Below are 13,377 nucleotides of genomic sequence, written 5' to 3'. Positions count from 1 at the left end.
AGCTGCTCAGCTTCAGGAGGTCCCATTTATTCAATGATGCCCTTAATGTCTGTGCTGCTGGGGCTATACGTAGGAAGCGGTCTCCTGTGCCCAAATGTTGTAGAGTACTTCCCACTTTCTCCTCTAACAGGTTCAGTGTGTTCAGATTGATATTGAGGTCTTTAATCCATTTGGACTTGAGTTTTGTGCATGGTGATAGACACAGATTTACTTTCATTCTTCTACAGGTTGACATCCAGTTATGCCAGCACCATTTGTTGAAGGTGCTTTCTTTCTTCCATTGTGTGCTTTTAGCTCCTTTATCAAAAATCAGGTGTTCATAGGTTTGTGGGTTAAGATCTGGGTCTTCTATTCGATTCCATTGGTCGACTTCTCTATTTTTATGCCAATACCAAACTGTTTTCAATACTGTAGCTCTGTAATAGAGTTTGAAGTCAGGGATGGTAATGCCTCCAGAAGTTCCTTTATTGTATAAGATTGTTTTGGCTATCCTGGGTTTCTTGTTCTTCTATATAAAGTTGATTATTGTCCTCTCAAGATCTGTGAAGAATTTTGATGAGATCTTTAAGGGCATTAAATCTATAGATTGCCTTTGAGTATTGCATTTTTACTATGTTGATCTTCCCAATCCAAGAGCAAGGGAGATCCTTCCATTTTCTGGTATCCTCCTCAATTTCTTTCTTCAAAGACTTAAAGTTCTTATCAAATAGGACTTTCACTTCCTTGGTTAGAGTTACCCCAAGATATTTTATGCTATTTGTGGCTATCATGAAAGGTGACGCTTCTTTGATTTCTTTCTCTGCTTCCTTATCCTTTTATAGGAGGGTGACTGATGTTTTGGAGTTGATCCTGTATCCTGCCATGATACTAAAGGAGTTTATCAGCTGTAGGAGTTCTTTGGTGGAGTTTTTCGGGTCGCATATGTACCCTATCATATCATCTGCAAATAACGAAAGTTTAACTTCTTTCTTTCCAATTCGAATCCCCTTGATCCCCTTGTTTTGTCTTATTGCTATTGCTAGAACTTCAAGCACTATATTGAAGAGATAAGGAGAGAGTGGACAGCCTTGTCGCGTTCCTGAATTTAGTGGGATGGCCTTGAGTTTCTCTCCATTTAATTTGATGTTAGCTGTCGGCTTGCTGTAAATAGCCTTTATTATATTTAGGAATGACCCCTGTATCCCTAATCTCTCCAAGACCTTTATCATAAAGGGGTGCTGAATTTTGTCAAATGCTTTTTCTGCATCTAATGAGATGATCATATGGTTTTTATCCTTCAGTTTATTTATATGATTGATTACATTGATAGATTTTCGTATGTTGAACCAGCCCTGCATCTCTGGGATGAAGCCTACATGATCATAGTGGATAATTTTTCTAATGTGTTCTTGGATTCTGTATGCCAGTATTTTATTGAGAATTTTTGCATCGATGTTCATGAGTGAGACTGGCCTGTAATTCTCTTTCTTGGTTGAGTCTTTGTGTGGTTTAGGTATCAGGGTAATTGTAGCTTCATAAAAGGAATTTGGCAATGACTGTTCTGTTTCTATATTATGAAATACCTTAAGGAGTATAGGTATTAGGTCTTCTTGGAAGTTCTGGTAGAATTCTGCATTGAACCCATCAGGTCCTGGGCTCTTTTTGGTAGGGAGGTTTTTGATAACAGTTTCCAATTCTTCGCGACTAACAGGACTATTTAGAGCATTTACCTGTTCCTCGTTTAACTTTGGTATATGGTACTTATCTAAAAAAGTGTCCATTTCTTTTACATTTTCCAATTTTGTGGCATACAGGCTTTTGTATGAAGATCTAATGATTCTCTGAATTTCCTCTGTGTCTGTGGTTATGTCCCCTTTTTCATTTCTGATCTTATTAATTTGTGTGTTCTCTCTCTGCCGTTTGATTAGTTTGGCTAGGGGTTTGTCAATCTTGTTGATTTTCTCCAAGAACCAGCTTTTTGTTTCATTGATTCTTTGGATTGTTTTCTGTGTTTCTATTTTGTTGATTTCTGCCCTCAGTTTGATAATTTCCAGTCTTCTACTCCTCCTAGGTGAGTCTGCTTCTTTCTTTTCTAAAGCTTTCAGGTGTCTGTTAAGTCTCCAATGTGTGCTTTCTCCGTTTTTTTTAAGTGGGCACTTAGTGCTATGAATTTTCCTCTTAGCACTGCTTTCATAGTGTCCCATAAGTTTGAGTATGTTGTGTCTTTATTTTCATTAAATTCAAGAAAAACTTTCATTTCTTTCTTTATTTCTTCCTTGACCCAGCTGTGGTTCAGTAGTTGACTGTTCAGTTTCCATGAGTTTGTAGGCTTTCTGGGGGTAGCATTGTTGTTGAATTCTAATTTTAATCCATGGTGATCCGATAAGATGCAGGTGGTTACTAATATGTTTTGTAACTGTGGAAGTTTGCTTTGTTACCGAGTATGTGGTCAATTTTCGAAAAGGTTCCATAAGCCGCAGTGAAGAAGGTATATTCTTTCCTGTTTGGGTGGAATGTTCTATAGATGTCTGTTAAGTCCATTTGGTTCATTACCTCTATTAAGTCTCTTAATTCTCTGTTAGGTTTCTGTCGAATTGACCTGTCCATTGGTGAGAGAGGAGTGTTGAAGTCTCCCACTATCAGTGTGTTTGGTTTGATGGCTGTCTTGAGTTCTAGTAATGTTTCTTTTATATAAGTGTGTGCTTTCTTATTAGGGGCATAGATATTCAGGATTGAGACTTCATTCTGATAGATTTTTCCTGTAATGAGTATAAAGTGTCCCTTTCCATCTCTTCTGATTGATTTTAGTTTGAAGTCAACTTTGTTAGAAATTAGTATGGCCACACCGGCTTATTTCTTAGGTCCATTTGCTTGATAAACCTTTTCCCAACCCTTTACTCTGAGTAGGTGTCTGTCTTTGTGGTTGAGGTGTGTTTCTTGTAAACAGCAGAATGTTGGATCCTGTTTTCGTATCCAATCTCTTAGCCTGTGCCTTTTTATAGGTGAATTGAGTCCATTGATATTAAATGATATTAATGACCAGTGGATGTTAACTCTGGTTGTCATTTTTTATTTGGTAGTAGAGATTTTGTGTTTCCTTTCTTTGCGATGTGCTGGTGAAGGGTCGCTAGATGTCTGAGTTATTTTGGGCAATGCTGGACTCCTTTGTTTGTGAATTTCCTTCTATTACTTTCTGTAAGGCTGGATTTGTGGCTATGTATTGTTTAAATTTGTTTTTATCCTGGAATATTTTGTTTTCTCCATTTATAGTGAATGAAAGCTTGGCTGGGTATAGTAATCTGGGCTTGCATCCATGGTCTCTTAGTTTCTGCAAAACATCTATCCAGGACCTTTTGACTTTCATGGTTTCCATAGAGAAGTCAGGTGTTAGTCTGATAGGTTTACCTTTATATGTTACTTGACCTTTTTCCTTTGCAGCTCTTAATATTTTTCTTCATTCTGTATGTTTTGTGTTTTGATTATAATATGGCGAGGGGATTTTTTTTTTTTGATCCAGTCTATTTGGTGTTCTGTAAGCTTCTTGAACCTTAATAGGAATATCTTTCTTTAGGATTGGGAAGTTTTCTTCTATAATTTTATTAAATATATTTTCTGGACCATTGAGCTGTATTTCTTCTCCTTCTTCTATGCCTATTATTCTTAGGTTTGGTCTTTTTATTGTGTCCCAGATTTCCTGAATGTTTTGTGATGAGAATTTGTTGGATTTGCCGTTTTCTTTGATCAGTGCGTTTATTTTCTCTATGGTATCTTCAGAATCTGAGATTCTTTCTTCTATCTCTTGTATTCTGTTGGTTATGCTTGTTTCTGTAGTCTCTGTTCGTTTACACAGATTTTCCATATCCAGCTGGCCCTCGGGTTGTGTTTTCTTCCTTGCCTCCATTTCAGTTTTCAAGTCTTGCACTGTTTCCTTTATCTGTTTGATTGTTTTTTCTTGGTTTCCTAGGAAATCATTTACAGATTTACTCAATTCTTCAAACTTTTTGTTATTCTTCTCGTCCATTTCCTTAAGGGAGTTTTTCACCTCCTGTTTAAGGGACTCTATTACTTTCATAAAGTCAATTTTTTCTACTTCTTCTTGATTAGTGTGTTCAAGTCCTCCTGTTATAAGTTCGCTGGGTTCTGGTGCTTTCATGTTGTTTTTCAAATTGTTGGAGGAATTCTTGCATTGGTGCCTGCCCATTTCTTCCTCTAAATAATCCCCTTTGGGTCTTCTTTTAGAAGTTCAATTCCCCCCAATGAATTCAATTCACTCACCCCAATGAATGATGGATCCTCTGGCAGACTGTCAGGTCTCCTTGCAGGCTAAGCAGCTCACTGACAAAGGGCCTACCTTGCTGCAGGCAGACTAATGAAGGAGGGGACCTCCCACCGGCCTGGGTGCAATCAATTCCAGGTCCCCGGCACCCAAACAGGCTGAGCTGTGGGATTTTGTGGCCCCAAAGACGGGAGGATGGGGGGGGGGGTGTTTCTGGGTGCAAGCTGGGAAGGGACAAGAAGAGAGAGGCAGTATCTGGGAAGAATAACCCCTGCAGGAAGAGCAGGAAGTGTGCAGGTGGCGGGGGAGGGGGGGAGTCGGGGAATGTCGGTGGTCCCTCTCCGGGCAGCAGCCACGGTTCAGGCACTCACTCCTCACTCACCCCAATGAATGATGGATCCTCTGGCAGACTCTCAGGTCCCCTTTCAGGCCAAGCAGCTCGCTGACAAAGGGCCTACCTTGCTGCAGGCAGCAGGCTAATCAACACTTCTCTTTTTTGATTAATCATTTTATGTATTTGTCTCTGCAATAAAAGTCTGTTGGGGTTCAGGTGGTCTGCAGCTCCTTTCTCGGCACAATCCCTGGTACAGATGTGGCCAGGTAACAGAAAAATTGAAGGCATCACTTATGGCCTAGGAAGAATGTCTTCAAGGGAATAAAAAAGACAACAAAGGAAGGGTATGTGGAAACGAGCAACTCAGATAAGGTAGTCATGAGACTTTTTGTCCACGTTCTGCTTGCATTGCCATTTCTAGTAGCTAGGGAAACAATATATAGCTAGCAGTGGGAAAAATAAACATTGTTCATGCATAAGGTGAACCCAGAGTCTTGTGCCTCTTTCTCCCATTACTTTCCTTTCAAAGTCCCTGTGAAGCACAGGATTGAACCAGGTGTTGCAAAGACCTAACAGAGTTTAAGACTTTTGCTGTTATTAATTTGCTTAATCTTGTTCAGTTCCATTTGTGAGTAGATCTCGGTCGGTGAAGATGTGGGAGTTGAAAACACAGGTAGGGGAGACCTTAGATTATATAGGACACTTAAAACCACTGAACTGGATAAAATAGTTGATGCTTTCACATCTACCTTTTTATTACCTAGCTGCAGTAAAAGTGGATCAGGTACATTGAGTAACTCTTACTAAATTACATTCCATGATAATTTGAAGCTATCTGTGTCACTTTATTAACATGATATAGATGGGAAGAAAAGCTGCCAAACATGCCTCAGAAAAATGCATGCTTTTAGTCATGGGTTGATTTAAGCTTCACCAGTACTTTATAATTGTGTGTATTTTCTATGTGTAGCTTCACCTAATGTTCTTTATCAGCTTGAGAAGGGAGACACAAGTTTTATCATTTTAATTTACTTAGATATGTTTCATTACCCTTTGGTCTCTGATCTATCCAAAGCCACTTGATTTCCAATGAAGAACAAAGTTTTCTTTAATTTTTAAATCCATCTAATTAATTGTTTTAAGTACAAACTTAACAGAGTTGCAGGGGAGCTTCATTTAAAGATTATTCTTAGCTAAAGGAAACATAAGATAACAAACACAGAAAGCAGTGTTCTATTGTCAATAGGTTTTTTAAACGGAATGCATTGTTTCAATTTTATGTTCCATTTCACTAATATTTTAAAAATTACATGTTCATATCTTTTTGATAAACATTGAGATAAGCATTATGATCTGACTTGCAGGGTTTTTTTAATATTTGGAATAGTAAGTACTGATTTGAAAATTCTGCCGTCTGCACATCACTGTTCTAGGGCTTCATTTGTCTCTTATTTCTCACACTCTGTCTGTCCCCGACTTTCTCTTAGCTTTAATCTTCCTCAGGAGAGCCACTTTGGACTTGCGCAGAAGGAAACTGAGGAAATAGAGACACAGCACCATTTTGCAGTGTCATCACTTCTGAGTCCCCTTCCCCACCTTAAGTCTGAAAAGCTCATTAATGTTACGCCTTTACTTACCACTTAAAGTCTTGCGACTTTGCTGCATAGCATGAGCAAAAACACTAGAAGAAACAGAATCTTTGTGTTATCCTGATTACAGACTTCTAGAACTCTCCCTCCCCCCTGACCCTGGTCACTGCTCTAGGATTTTGGGGCTACAGATAAGATAAGGTACTGGTGCTACTGAGAATGTGAGCATTCATGAACTCTTAGCAATGCTCTCTATAGCAGCTGATGGGTTCTTAATGACATTTCATTCATGTATTGTAAGGTCTTCTGTGATATTCACGACCCAATACTCCTTCCTGTAAGTCCCCTTTTAGATCATTTTTGTTGTTCCAGTTTCTAAATGATCAGCTTTCTAAATTCAGTGTTTGTCTTCACTGGCCCTTTTGCCTCTTTTTATATACCAAATATCTAAGGTTTTCTTAAAAATTCTCCTTAAATTTAAATTTCTTCATCATGTAAGTAGAATATCTAGTGTAAAGCTCCATGGCTTCCATTCTCAATTGCTGTTCTATGTCCACATAGAACACACAAGTCCACTAAGGAATATACACTTTGGATCTCGTTTGGTGTGTTTTGTACTTTTTATTTGCACATTCATTAAAATAAAGGTTACAAAATTTAAATAAGATTTTCTAACTAAATTCATGTTATCAAATGAACACTAATGAATATAAAATCTTTTCCTTGAAAGGTAGGAAAGAAATGTTACTGAGAACTTATACCATGTAAAGGAGTCACTAATTATCACCTTAGAGTTGAAAACCAGGAATTGCATGTACCGTAGTTACTGTTCTACTGCCACGATGAAACACCATCACCAAGACAACTTCTAAATAAACTTATAATAAGGCACTGGGGAGCTTGATTACAGTTTGGGGTGGTTAGTCATGGTGGGAATGTGGTGGCAGGCAGTCAAACAGGCACGGTGTTGGAGCAATAGCTGAGCGCTCATGTCTGATCTACTAGTTGCACGTAGAGAGAAACTGGGCTTAGTGTGGGCTTTTAAAACCTTAAAGATCAGCCGGGTGGTGGTGGCGCACGCCTTTAATCCCAGCACTCAGGAGGCAGAGGCAGAGGCAGACAGATCTCTGTGAGTTTGAGACCAGCCTGGTCTACAAGAGCAAGTTCCAGGACAGGCTCCAAAGCCACAGAGAAACCCTGTCTCGAAAAACAAAAAACAAAAACAAAAACAAAAAAAACAAAACAAAACAAAACAAAAAAAACCAAAATAAAATAAAATAAAATAAAACCTTAAAGATCATACTCCAGTGACACACCTCTGCCAACAAGACAAACCAGTCCTTACTAAACAGTTTCATTAACTGGAAGCACACATTCAAACATATGAGCGTAAGAGGGCCATTCCATTCAAACCACCACAGTATCTTTATAGATTTCAATAATAACAGAAAGCTAGAAATTTGCATTTAACAATAAAGTATCCTTTCTAAGTTGCCCTTCAGTTTTGAGAAGTTCTGTGCTGAGTTGTGAAAGCCAGGAACTAAATTAGTTTCCGTCAAAAGCAAAAGACCAGCATGGGTCTGGTTATCAGACCAAAGTCTGGTTTGAAGTGGGAGTTGAGGCATTTTTCCTGGCAGAGGAAAAAAGAGTTCAACGAGATCCTTCTTCCTCCCACCTCTTTACAAAGACCTTTTATTATTTTTAAGTTAAAAATCTCCTTTGATGCTGTCCTACTTTAGCATGACATCAGATCATCTTTGGGCTAGTTCTTCCTTTGCTGACATAATGTCTCATCACTGGATTGCCAACGGGATTTTAAACTCACACAGTATAACACACAGTGGACACAGAGCCCAGTGACAACATTAGGCTTTGCTAATAACTCCAATATCAAGTATGGTCTTCAGTTATGCTATGGCATGAAAACATTTGATGCAATATATTGACTTTCTATTATATCTGAGTAGATAATAAAATGGTATAGCACAGCTCTGCCTGGCTTTGTCATCCTTGCTATCTCACGCATGCAACAGAGGCAGTTGGAGTAAGCACTTAGGTGGGCATTCTATCAGAGACGCAGAAACTACCTTCCTGTCAGCCCACAATTTACCCACTTCCAAATTGGAATTTACCCAGTTCCAATTGCAATTGTTCAATTTTTGAAGACATTATCAAAACAAAACAAACAAACAAACACCTAGTGATGAATTCCTTTTCATTTCTGGCAGCTGAAATTTCTATTAAACAGATTCTCTCACACTCTCTCTGTTTCCTACTCACTAAACACTTTGTTTTTCCCTCTGATATCAGGAAAACATTAGTGACAAGCCTGGGGAAATGTCTTAGCAGCTATGAGTGCCACTACAGGGGATCTAGCACCTTCTTCTAGCCTCGGGGGCACCTTCATTTCCCTGCTTATACCACATACAGGAAATACATACGTGTAACTTAAAATAATGAAATAAATGTTTTAAAAAGGAAATTGGTAGCAGAATTAGGTAATTGTTGATAGTTATAAAAGTAGATGATCCCATAGAATTTGAGAAATAAGAAAGGCATGAGGAATATTTTTCTGCAACAAATTAAAAGTAACAGAAACAATACTTTTATTTTGAAAAAAATAATTTTCATAGTTACAAAAATGGATTAAATCAAAACTTTACCAACTTACTCTATAATAATAGCCCTCAGAAATAGCTTTAAAAAACAATGAAGAAGAACATTGGTGAAGTATGTGGGCTGGGAAACCTTTAGTAGAAAACAAAATGTATCTATCTAGTGAAAAATAGTAATAATTTTAAATTGATTATTTTATACTGGATCGTAGATAAAAGGCTAGAAGCAAATAAGTCAATATTTTTAAATAAAAAGCTAATTCTTTCATAATATTTTCTACTGTCATAATGCAAATATGCATATAACTGAAGATTAGAGGCATGTTTTACTTCCAAAATTTATTATAAATTTTGAAATGGATATTGTGCATTTTTGTACACTAAAATTTATAATTAGGTATACAATGTAACTTTCTTACAAATGTATACATAGAGACTCAAACACAGAATCCAGACTACTTACATGTTCAAATTATAAACCAAACATGAGACCCCATTTGAAATTGAATTACCAGAGAAACAAAACCTGAACTGGAAATTCAGCCGCCTTCAGTCAGTCAAATGCACAGCACTTTTTTGGATGTGCTCAATCTTAGAGTTCTGGCAGTGTCCCGTTCGTTCTTGTACATGGACTTAGTTACATTGGCAGCATTCAAATTATGTCCATGTTGGTCTTTGTTTGTCTTGTTTCATTTTGGATAGGATATCACTATGTAGCCTTAGCCTGGAACTCACTTTGTAGAGCAGGTTGGCCTCAAACTTACAGCTATCCTCCTGACTCTGCCTCCTGAGTGTGGAAACCACATATATGCTTGATTTTTTTTTTTAATCTCACAGCTTTGGGAGCTCATGACTTCAGAAAAAACTGTTAAGTTCTTCCTCAAGTTCCTTAAGAGACTGCAAGTAAATTCAGAAGAACATATACTACACCTTCCCTTATCCGAAAGGGGAGGAGACACTGCAAATGCAAATATGAACTCAAAAAAACTGTGACAACATTCCAAGACCTGAGCACAAGTTCAGTAGCGACAAACAGAACAACACAAGAAAGTAATCCTAGTATGAATGATGGAAAGTGGGTGCAGTCTCACCCCCAGACAAGAGGCTCTTCACAAATGTAGCTGGGAGCAGAGGTAAAAGTCAGCTCTTTTCAGAGCAGTAGACACAAGTGATGTCTACCACACTCTAAGACATGCCCCTTGATCAGTAGTTGGCTAAACAAATCAGACTCTCTATTTTAGTGCCCTTTTCCCTTTGTAACGTTTTTGTTAAGTGAGAAAAAGAGCATTGTTTGGTGAGTGGTGGGATGGGATGTAGGATCTAGTCAGTTTTGGAAATGGGAAAGAATTTGACAAAATATACTTCATGAAATTCTCAAAATACTAACCTTTTAAATGAAAAGAGATTGCACTTAGATGAAGGCGGTCATATTTGCTTCCACTGTGAGAATCTGATCTCAAGATTCTAATATGTGAGAGTTAAAGCAATTGGGGCTCTTTGAATATCTTCTTTCAACTCTGATGATCCACATGACCTTCTTAGCATGGATGCTCCAGGATAGCTGGGTGCTGTGGTTTGAATGTTCACACCCTTCTAAAATGAGTATTTTGGACCTTAACGTTAAGAAAAAAAAGCAGTATGATACTAAGGTTTGGGGGTTGTATTGTTTAAGTCATGACAATAACTTAGAGGTTTTATTATCCAAAGGAAATGTGTCAATCTAAATATATCTAATGAGCTTGTGATATGTTCAGATGTGAGACTTAAAGAAGGTGTTCTTGTGGTAAAGAAAAGGAATTTCTTCCAATTTCAGACAAAACATAGTCTGAAGAAAGAGCTGATTCTCTTGACTTCCAAAGATCCTAGCAGTTTTAGACCTGGCCAGAGTGGGCACTAATTTAACAAACTCAGGGCTTCCTTGTGCTGAGAGTTTCGTGGGGTGTTTCTCTAGGAATAAATTCCCGCTGTCGTTACTCAGACTCACTTGGTAAACTGGAATTGATATCAAAAACAACAAAATAAATTCGACATTTTTCCCTTTTAGGAACTAAAGCTATCAAACTGTGAAAATGTTTTATTTTTTTAAGTGAAATTAAAGGAAAATCTAAACATGAGCTGTGAAATCTTCCTAGGTGCAAAGACCAATCTCAGCTTTAAAGGAGAGCTGGAGCTCTCTTAAGGAACCCAGGTTTCATGAATATAAATCTCCAGTTTGTGGTGCATACAAACAGAGCTTCTTCTTTCAGTAAGTAGGAAATCTCACAACATAATATAAAAATGACATGACCTCCATCTATGCTTTATTCTTTTCTTCTTGAACTCAGCTCAACAGAGGACCACAGGGGTGTGCCTTACTCCAGCTTTCTGTCTTGAGGATAAATTTGCCAATGGAAATGATAGAAAGAAATCTTCTTTTCTATGAAATCCGTAACCTCAAAAGGTTGCATGACTAGTTGCAATTTTCTAGCTTATAATAGTGATATAATTAAGGGATTCATAGGCATTGTAGACTTAATTGACATGTAAACAATATGCTTGCAGATGATAAGCACAGGCTAATTTACATATCAAAAATCAAAAATAAATAAGAAGCTTTATTTTTCTTAAGTCTTTTGACAGAGCCTTCTTGATGGCTTTTTTTTCTTATGATTATATTATCAGTGTAGGTTTGACATAAAATAAGAATATTTATTTTGTTCCTGGTAAACATTCAAATGTTGAAGTGATATGTAGAAAAATGAATAGAAAGCCAATTTATATAATTTAGAAGTAAAATCAAGCAAATAAGAAAGAGTTGGATGTTTGCAGAAATAGAGGCGTTCCTTGAAAATAAATACTTTTTTTTTCCTGGAGGGAATGGTGAAGCTCCAGTAACCCTTCCCCACTAGTGTAGTGACTGAGAGCTTTCATGTCAGGAGCAAGGATGGAATTGAAATGTCCTATGTGTTTAGAAGGTTGACATCCTCAGCTAGGCCTGAACACTCTTTGGCCCTATTGTTGTTTTCTTTTTCTTTTGTCTTAGAAAAGCAAAATGGAAGTGAACATACCTAATTTATCTTTCTCTTATAGCTTAATACCTCATTTGTTAGAAAATTCTTGTCAGGAAATCTTATTTCCAAAGCATTCAAAACACCTAATGATTCTAATGGTTAATTCTAAGGATCGTCTTGATTAAGCTACATATTGCCTAGATACATAAATATCATTTCTCAGAGAGGGTATTTTGTGGTAACATTGATGACTGTTGTGTTCCTGTAATACATAAACTGAATCAACCGTTTAGTGTTGAACTAGTTACTTTTGCTATGATAAAATACTTTGAGCGAGCAACTTATAGGAGAATGCATATGATTTGGCTTATGGTATTAGAGGGTTAGAGTCTATGATGGTAGAAAAAGGAACATATAAGAGATCACATATTAACATACATGAAAGGCAAAAACACACTGACAGTGGTGTGAACCTTTTGAAATCTCAAAGCCTGTACCAGTGAAACACCTCCTTTTACAAGGCCACTTTTTTTTTTTTTTCAGTTCTTCCCAAAGAGTTCCAGAATTGGTGACCAAACATTCAAATATATGAGCCTATAAGCACCATTCTGGCTTAAACCAGAACATAGGATGTCAGAACACAGTCAAATGAATAGGCACGTGGTGATCACTACCTTGGGGAACTGTGAGAGTCTCCAGGAAAAAAAGGCAGAGGGCCCTTTATATAAGGTGCATTTCGTTCCCTAGATTGTTCATGGACTTGATTCTATGTTCCCTGTTGACAAACATTTACATTCAATTGATAAGACGTGTTCATCCTTGTTGGATGTTGGAACATAGCTATAGAAGGCAATCTGGTCAGTAAAAGGAAAGATATCTATCTGCTCAGGTCCTTAAAGACCAAGTTCTCAGCACAAAGGAGATTTATTTGCCCCAGAGGAACACAGGGCAGGGATAAGAAACAAAGACAGGGGATACAGGAAGAGGGAGAAGGGGAAGAGAACAAGGGAAAGGAGAAGTGGTATTTGTCCCAGAGGGACAAAGACTGCCTTGGATTAAAGAGACAGACATGGCACACAGAAAAATGATGGCTTGTAAAGATAAAACGGGAAACCCCAAGTTAGTATGAGGCATTTAATTTTAATTGTGCATGATAGTTAAGTGAGCCAAAGGGGACTTTTTATTGCTGGATTTCAGTACTTTGATAGTTGGACCTTGGTAGTCAGACTAAGCAGGAGGAACTGGCCAAATAAGGGAATGCACCTTCGGAGCTAGCTTCAGGAACATAATCTAGCAATAAAGCAGAAGGAATTGCAGAGAGGAGCAAGGCTTGCCAGAGCCACATTTGAGTGGGCTTGCAAACCTGCAGTCAGTGTGCCTCGAGTCTGGATATGGCCTTCTGCCTTGCTTTCATGCTTTCCCAGATGCAATCTATAGTACTGGCCAGGTAACTGTGTTTAAATTGGTCCGTTCCAAGAAAGTCCTGGGAAAGGCCTGCTCTGTTAATATTTAGTATGTGCTTACCAATGTTTAGTTATAGGTTTTTAAGGTCAATTTTTTCTGAACTCAAGCAACCTTCTTTAGATCATTGTTT

Source organism: Arvicola amphibius, chromosome 3 (genome assembly GCF_903992535.2).
Source record: "Arvicola amphibius chromosome 3, mArvAmp1.2, whole genome shotgun sequence".
Taxonomy (NCBI): Eukaryota; Metazoa; Chordata; class Mammalia; order Rodentia; family Cricetidae; genus Arvicola; species Arvicola amphibius.
The sequence above is the reverse complement of the archived record's forward strand: the minus strand, read 5'-3'. Positions refer to the sequence as shown.